The following is a 9199-nucleotide window of genomic DNA, read 5'->3' on the forward strand; positions in this document are numbered from 1 at the left end:
CCACTTTCTGAGACACGAGGATGATGAGTCGAGATTTAACATGCCATGTGTTTATTATTATTGGACTTTTTCTAGGTGGCACAGTGGCTCAGTGTGTAGAACTGTTGCCTCTCAGCAAGAAAGTTGCCAGATCAAATCCCAGCTGGGGGCAAATCATGCATGTTAGACTGACTGGCGACTTTAAATTGTCCCCAGGTGAGAGAGTGAATGTTTGTGTGTCCCTGTGATGGACTGGAGACCTGTCCAGGTGTCCCCCACCTCTCACATAGTGACTCAACAGTGACCCCCGACCCAAAAAGAAAGAATTGGGTAAAGATAATGGATGGATAAATGGACTTTTCCTAAGTTTAAAATGTAAATAAAGTTACCTTTTTTGGAACAGAATCAGCCGTATATGTGATAAAGTTTGTATTATTACTTCTCATTATGAAGTAATCATTTTAAATCTTGGTGATCCTGGTGGATCACAGAAGCAGTCGGTCAGAACCAGCTTCAAGAACAAAGAGAGCGAATGGGTTTAACCTTGAGGATTGAGCCAGTGGAGGATGTGCACGCCACGTGTGAAGACAGAGAAACCCTGGAATGTCCCAGCTCACAGCAGCTATCCACTGAGCTGGAGAACTGTACCGTGATGGTAAAATAAAAAACGTCTCGCTCACCCCCGGTAAAGCTCAGACACAATACTTCAAGCCGGGTTCGCCGAGGCACGTTTGGAGCTGGAACAGATTCTCTTTGTATTAAAAGTTAATAAAAGGGGACAGCGGAGCAAATATTTTCACAGCAGAAAACGGAGCCAGACGCACAGGTGCGCTGCAGAGCGCCGAGGCAGCTTCGGTTCAGGAAGAGGCCTGAGCTGCGCTTCACGCTTCCTCCTGCCGCCACATCTGCACAGAGTCAGCAGCAGCTTCAGACGCCTCGATCACACGGATCAACTCAGTCCTGTCGCTCTCCTGATTTCTCTTGTTTGCTACTTCTGCATACTTTGTGCACTTTTATTTAAGTTTTTATTTTCTTAGAGCTGTTCAGCTTATTCAGGAGAAGGATGCTGGGCCTTTTGGTTTGTGTAACTTGTTATACTTTTATTTTAACGTACAAATATTTTCCATAAATAAACACGTCGAGATCTCTTCGCATCCTTCAAAAACTGTTTTCTTTGAAATGCGCTTCAACATACAGGCTCGGTTGTTGTTGTCTTATGCTACTTTTAGCTTGTTGTAGAGAGGTGGTGCAGAGGTTAAAGAAGGTGTTTGCAAATTCGCTGGTTTGACGCCCCGTACCAACATCAAAATGTGGGAGGGAAAGTTGAAGCACCCACACGTGTCTCCACCATCATTTGCCCCACTCTGGGCCCTTGAGCAAGGCCCTCAACCCCACCATCTGCTCCCCGGCACCCTATCTGGCAGCTCTCTGCTCCACACAGAAGCTGTGGTAGCTCGTTGTCTGTGGTTGAGTCAGGAAGGACATCTGGTGTAAAAACAATCATCAAGTCTCCGTGTGAGTTCATTCACTGTGGCGACCTCTGAAGAAGGAGCAGCCGAAAGAAGGAAAAAAGCTACTTTTAGCTTGTTGCTATCCTTTTGGTGCTTTTAGCTAACCGTTTGCTACTTTTATCCATTAGCCAGTCTTTAGCTACTTTTAAATTCTAGTTAGCCTTTTGATATTTTTAGCTGAGCAATTGACATTTTTAGCTTTTATTTGGTGTTTTGCTATTTAAGATTTTAACCATATACTTTTGGTTTATAGCTAGCCTTTTGATACTTTGGGTATTTAGCTAGTGTGTCTCTTATTTAGCTTTTTGCTACGTTTACCTAGCTTTTTTAAAGTTTTAGCTAACATTTTGTTATATCAACCTTCTGTTCAGTGTTTTGCTGCTTTTGCTTTTTAAGTTTCTGCCTTGGTTCCTTTAGCTTTGAGAAAATGTTTTTGGTTCTTCTTTCAACATTTTGCTAACGCGCTACTTCTTTTAGCTTTGACTGAGATTCGGCTTCTTCAGCGTGCACTCTGATTTTATTTCCGCTGCATTTCAAATTTAAAATGAAACTGAAGTAAACCTTTGAAAACAAAACTCAGAAGCCTTCAGAAGATGGCGGAGCAGCTTTCTGAAAGCTCAGGGACTAAAGAGACGACGAGATAAAGAGAAGGAGGGGAAGTGTCGGCGCGTGTGAACAGATGGTCACTTTGCTGCTCAACATTAAATCGACATCAGAGATGCTGTCGGCACATCTGGAGCGGCAGGAAGCAGAGCGCACGAGCTGCGGATCTGTTACTTAATTAGACCAAGTTCAGGGCTTCAGTGTGTGTGTGTGTGTGTGTTCAAACACACCGCTCACCAACAGGTCACTGTAATGCACATTTAATCCACATTTACTGTTAAGTTAAAGCGACAAAAGCATTTCCGCATATGGAGTTTTGTCTTGGACGTCCTCCTCAAAGGCCACATGGTAACATTTAAAAGTTATTTTCATTTGCTAGAAAGTTTCATTCCATGGAGGAATGCACATCAGCCTCCATTTTGTGTACCAAACGTATACACCAACTCTGCGGGAGCAGTTAGTGCTTAGAGTATAAGTTGGGGATGATTCTCAGCTACTAGCGCACCAAGCCCGAGCCTAAACGCTACGAAACTGACAGAGCTACAGCTGTTTTTAGGCTTGATGATGTTAATTACAGTAGCTGTGGCAGCCATCTTGAATCAGGTTGACTCCAAACAACAAACAGCTGTAGACGCACATCCAGTTGTTACTCTAAGAGAGTTTCATTATCATCATTTCATTCTGTTCTCTGTTTCATGAAATATTTTGCTAATAGGCACATAAACAGAACGATGAGTGTGCCCATTCATGACGGCAGTTGGTTGCTACTGCTTTTTTTCTTGTTTTTTTTATCATGTCACTACATCCATCCATCCATCCATCCATTCATCCATCCATTATCTTCTGCTTGTTCTGAAGTCGGGTCTCGGGGGCAGCAGCTTGAGCAGGGAGGTCCAGACATCTCTCCTCTTCCAGCTCTTCTGGGAGGACTCCAAGGTATTCCCAGGCCAACCAAGAGCATGTCTTGGGTCTTCCCCGGGGTCTCCTCCCAGTCGGACATGTGTGAAGCACCTCCCTAGGGAGGTACCCAGAGAGCATCCTTAACAGATGCCTGAACCACCTCAACTGGCTCCTCTCGATGGGGAGGAGCAGCGGTTCTCAGAGTCTCTCCTGATAACGGAACTTCTCACTCTGCCTGTATTCATGATCTCATTCTTTCAGAGTTCATGAACATAGGTGAGGATAGGAATGTAGACAAACCTTAAACAGAGAGCTTTGCCTTACAGCTCAGCTCCCTCTTCACCACAATGGACCGGCACAGAGTCCACAATACTGCAGATGCTGCACCACTCCGTCTATCAATCTCACGCTCCATTCTTCTCTCACTCATGAACAAAACCCTGAGATACTTGAACTCCTCCACTTGAGGCAGAACCTCACCCTCAACCTGAAGAGAACAATCCACCCTTTTCTGACTGAGGACCATGACCTCAGATCTGGAGGTGCTGATTCTCATCTCAGCTGCTTCACACTCGGCTGTGAACCGCTCCAGTGAGAGCTGGAGATCACGGCACGATGACGCCAACAGGACCACATCATCTGCAAAGAGCAGAGAAGGACTCCTGAGGCCACCGAACTGGACTTTTAATTCACTGTGGACTTTTAATCCACAGGATTGACGTTCCAGTAGAACCAAGGTCAAATAAAGGTCAAACTGACTCCTCATTTTAAGGATAAACTAACGTTGTCAGTGAGGCCTTTGAGGGAACGCCATTTATCTGTCAACATTTATGAACATTTTTGTGGTCATGTGACTTTAGATTATCGGATCATGAGACGTCTCTTCCTGTCTGTCTGCCAGAGATACTTCCTGTTTGCACGTCTTATGGTGGCGTTTGAACAAACACCGAAAATCTTCTACATCAAAAACCTTCAAACAACATTACACAGAAAAGTTATTGATAAAAGAGAACAACTTTCCAACTTCATTGGTTTATTTAACTTTGTTTCTATCCCAAACTGAAAAGCTTGGCTCTAAGCTCGTGTTTTTTTTTATTTATTTATTTATTTTTTTAATTCTGACTTTACTGAAATACTCAGAACACGAGGCTGCACATGAACCGATCCACCCTTCCCTGCTGGAGGTGGGAGGTGGAGGGGTGTGTAGGATCTGGTGCTGGTGTCGCTGGTCTCTTTGCGGCCGTGGAGGACGAGGAGGAGGAGGAGGGATGGGATTCAGAGTCCTGCGGTGGAAGGTTTAGTGCACTGAGTGGGCAGCAGCTCCAGCATCTGCTCCCTCTTAGCGGCAACCACACTGGGTGTTATTGTTCCCGACAGAGACAAGAAAGAAAAGGCATGGGGGGGAGGCTGAGGGGGGTGGAGGATGGGAGAAACGAGAGGAGATAGTGAAGTAGAAAACACGCGCTTGGAAAACGTTGAAAATGAAGACAGACGTGTAAATCTGATGAAATGCTGTTTTAGTGGCAGAAGAATAAGTGAGAGTGTGATACGTCACAAAAAGGGCTCTGTGGGGCAACAACACTCAAACATATATGTAAAGACAGAAATGTGTGTACATTAGTCACATTTTTTTTTCCATTTACCCTTTATTTATCCAGGTAGTCTCATTGAGCCACGAGAACTCATTTTCAAGAGAGACCTGTTTAGGGAGCACATGGTGGGGGTTAAGGGCCTCGCTCAGGGGCCCAGGGTGGGGTGAATGAGGGTGGAGGCAGGTGTGGGTGTTTCACCTTTTCCACCCACGTTTTTTGATGTTGACGGTACCAGGAGGTGAACCTACGACTTTCTGATCGCGAGCCCATCTTCTAACCTCTGCGCCACCACTCCCCCAACAATAGTTGGGCAACAATAGTTGTAGAACTTGTACATGTATGTTTCATTTGTAAAAATGCAATTTAAAAAAAGTTACAACTTTACAAAAAACAGGAAGAAACCTCCAGTAGAACCAGGCTCAGGACGAGCGGTCGATTTATTCTCTTTTTGTCACCAGGCAAGTCCCAGTTCTCATTTCTCTAACTGTCTTTTTGATCAACTTGTATTTTTGTTTTTGTTTGTTTTGATCCTCTTCTTTCTCCATCCCACCTTTTCTGCCATTCTTTCTTCAGTTTTTATGATACTTCTCACCTCTGATTTACTCGTATGTGCTGTGAAGCTAATATGATTTTGAGTTGCCATCTTATCCGCCATCTCATTTCCTTTAATTCCAACATGTGCTGGTACCATAAAAATGCTCCTGTTAATCCCATCCTTTGTATTCTGAATAATGGAGTATTCTGGCCTGCTGTCTGAATGACTGCGTTTTAAACTCATTAATACGGAACTTCAATCTGAACAAATTATTGTTTACATCTTCCACCCACTGTACTGCTAATAGAACTGCTAACATTTCTCTTGTGTATACTGATAATATGTCGGTGATTCGTTTTCCTATTTTTAAAAGATATTCCAGTGGTGCTATTAAGTTGAAATGGCGAAAACATTAAGAATGCATGCACAACGCGTATCCATGTGTTCTGTGCTCTATTAACCAGCCTGTGGCCCGTGACGTAGGATCACAGTTGTAAATTTGTACTCCCAGGTTATGTATTCCCATAGTTCTCTGTGTTCATAAAGAATAAACCACAACCATAAACTTGAAGTTTGTATTTGTAAGTTTGTGAAGTTGAAACTTTTAAAATTGTATTTTTATAAAGGAAACATACAATACATGTACAAACTCTAGTCATGCACAACTGACTAATAAATGCACACATTTTTGTTTTTACATACACGTTTATTTTGACCAGGTTCTTATTGAAATTCTGTTCTGTTTATCCACAGTAGAACATTAAAGTTTTACAAACAGGAGTCCAAACGGATGCTTTTTTATGTTTCGTAGATTCGACAGGAGTCGAACTAAAGACTGCAGAAACTGACAGCTTTCAAGTAGTTTGGACAGAGAAGAAAACCTGAAAGTAAAGATTCAGTCGGACAGATTGTTGTTTTTATTCTCAATAAAGACAAAGCAGGTGGCACCACGGTCCAGAAGCTGCTGATGGTGGGACTATTTGAATCACGTGTAGAAAATCTCCCGTTAGGTAGCTTCACATCTCAGACTCTATGGACCAGACAAACATCTGAGACTTTGTGTGTGTTTATCATGTCATTTGTATGAAGTTTTAAATGGAGACACTGTGGACTTTAAGATTTAATATAATGGTAAAACTGGGTTTATAAGAGCCGAGATGATCTGTTTGTTCTGTAAACAGGGGTCTGGGAAGTTGACTTGCTGCAGGTTAGTTTAGAGCCTTTTTCTTGTTGCTGCCACCAAAGAATAGAATCAGAATAAGCTTCATTACCATTGCACCGAGATACAACGAGAACATGTACGTACAGCCGTCCAAAAGATGGACGGTGTGCACAAAGCTGCTGCTAATTAGCGCGGCCCTCTTATTCTTCTTCAGAACAATATTTTTGCTTAGATGAGAAAAAGGGAAGAAAACATGAGGAGAGACGATATAAAAAAAAGATCTCAACACCTTGTCCTAGGCTTGGCATGATTTGAGGCATCAAAAAACCTACTACAGCAAATCAACATAACACAACATGATACATATACATACTGTATAGGCCGGTGAAGACATTGCATTTTAAGGGAAGCTCGTAGCATAGTCCAGAGCCCCCCCTCAGCCATTGTCCAGAAAAGAGGTGTTATTCATCATCAGCTCGGTTGAGGTTCTGTCACATGTCCACGGCCTTGGGGAAGGGAGGGGTGAGGAGACAGATGAAGCATCTTTGTTTTTCCTAAACATGCCAGGAGGAGTTGAGATAAATCCGCCGTCAAGGCCACAGTTTGTGTCAGGCAGAACTCGTGAATTGCTGTTTCTGCCTTTTAAAGTCTCGCTGGCACATTTCTCTGATGGTGACTCCAAACAGCCGAACTGAGTCCTTACGTCGAAAGTCAAACTCACAGCTTTCTCCAAGATTATTCCCAACCATTCATGGGTGCTGCCAGAAAGTCCACAGTCCTGATAACAGCTGCTCCAACTCTGACGCAGCTCCACATAATTCCGTCTGAGTGCTGCCAAGCTTCGACATATCCACATAAATGTGTAGACAATCCTGATTTCACCAAGCCAAACAGCAGAAGCCAGTTGTCATCATGAATCCAATTCGTTTCCGTCGAGGTAAGAGGGTCCTCCTTACCCAGACTCCTGTCGGGAGAGGTTGATCAATTTTGTTGAGACCAGCTGATCAAATCCTTCGAATTAGGAAGGTATGCAGGAAAAAAAGAGGCTATTTAAGGGTTCACAAGAGTGCACAGAGAGAGAGAAAAAAAACAAGAGTAAGAACGAACAAAAATTATTTTTGCCTGCGAATGTGCTGTTGTCAAAATGTCTCAACCACTGGACTGATTTTAATTAAACCCTTGGAAACTAATCTCTAAAAAAAAAAATCACTCACATCTGGAGTCAACCCCATTCAGTATGACTAACTTTAGCCAGCACAGGATTAGCTATAATTTTACAGATACGGAGTTAAAATGAATGCGGTAGCCCATTCTCTGAGTGCTAACAAATTTTATGAGATCTCACAATGTTGCATAAGATTGTGCAGAACGTCCTTTTCAAGGTTTGACCAAAGCAGCTTCTCAACATGAGACAATTTTAGTTTAAACTCTGGCATGAAAGGCACCGGGCGATATGCATTCCTTCAGGCAATGCTAGACCTTTGATTTTAAAAGATCATTAAAGCAACCCCTAAGTTTATAATTTGTAGATTTTACAACATAAAGTATCTACATTAGAACGTTTAGGGCTGATGTGAACAGGGACACTGCGGTTCAACAGGCCGTCTGCCATTTGGCTGAACTCTTGACTAAATCATGTAATACCAGTCGTTCTCACCTCCCGACTGTTGTGTTTGTCCTTTTGGGATTTCTCACACGTACCTGAAATCTTGCTAACATGTTACTGTGCACGAGTGTGTGGAATGTGGGAATGGTTTTGGCTCAGGTGATTTGCTGACAGCCATATATGTAAACAGGTTTCATGATTGACTGAGAATTATAAAGATGCCTCAGCGAGAGATACAGCGTGGATTTTAGCTTCCACCTGTCAGGTCAGCAGTTCATGAGTGTGAGTTTGGGTTGAAACCGTACAGCTGAGTCTCAAGCCGAACACGGTGGGTCCCTGTACTTAATGAATCTCAGATATACTCATAACAGTGGAACAGTAGGAACTAACGCTGCTGCTGTTTGTTACTTTGTTTAGAGAAAGTCAACGTGAACAAAACTGATGCCAAGAAGAGGATGTTCCTTTTCATAGTTTACCACCAGTTAACATAAACTTACTGGAACTCGAGTTTCTGATTCACATAAACTTCATTACACACAGGGAATGATGCTCTACGCTGCTTCTGACAGGTCTCTCTTGTAAATGCGTCCTCGAGGCTCCAAGAGACTAACTTGTATAAATAAAGGTTGAATGGCTGGGTCAGATTTAGAGGACCAGGTGATGCACGACTCATGAGAAACAACGTTGGTTAAAAGTAAGGTACAGCTGGAGGCTGGGCATGTGCTCAACATTTTCTGATGAGCGCATCAACCGTAAATGGAAATATAACATGTCGATGACTCGGCAGCACAGAAAGCAGAATCCTTACAGGAAGTAAACGTGAAATTTGTTGGTATGAAAATCTCCAAGAGTTTGAAACATCATTTGTAAATAAAACTCCAAAGCTCAGAAATTCACCAGGAACCGTTTTTTTTTACAAAATTCCTCTTAAAGCATTGAAACATGCAGGGCGACGTCTCCCGTTGCTGAGGGAATAGTGAATGTTTGTCGTTTTGGAAATCTGAACTGGAAATCAACCTTAATGTTTTTGGTGCAAGATATTCAGGTGGGGAGGAGTTACACTGTGGAGAAGATCATAGGGAGGTGTTTTATCTTGTCCAAGGCAGCACAGAGTGACGGATCCTGGTGTGTGGAGGGAACCACCTTATCTACCACCTGACAGAACCAGGGGATGGTCAATGGTGGCCTTGGTATATATATATATATATATATGATGTGATGGACTAGAGACTGGTCCAGGTGTCCCTGTGATGGACTAGAGACTGGTCCAGGTGTCCCTGTGATGGACTAGAGACCGGTCCAGGTGTCCCT

The 9199-nt window shown here is 43.1% G+C and overlaps 1 protein-coding gene across 1 annotated transcript in view; it reads right to left on the reverse strand.

Moving 5' to 3' along the window:
- The window catches only part of cfap299 (cilia and flagella associated protein 299), a 123200-nt gene that overhangs the window by 14818 nt on the left and 99183 nt on the right, over positions 1 to 9199 (reverse strand). The gene's annotated exons all lie outside the window — the stretch shown is intronic.

Source organism: Nematolebias whitei, chromosome 8 (assembly GCF_014905685.2).
Source record: "Nematolebias whitei isolate Nwh7 chromosome 8, NemWhi1, whole genome shotgun sequence".
Taxonomy (NCBI): domain Eukaryota; kingdom Metazoa; phylum Chordata; class Actinopteri; order Cyprinodontiformes; family Rivulidae; genus Nematolebias; species Nematolebias whitei.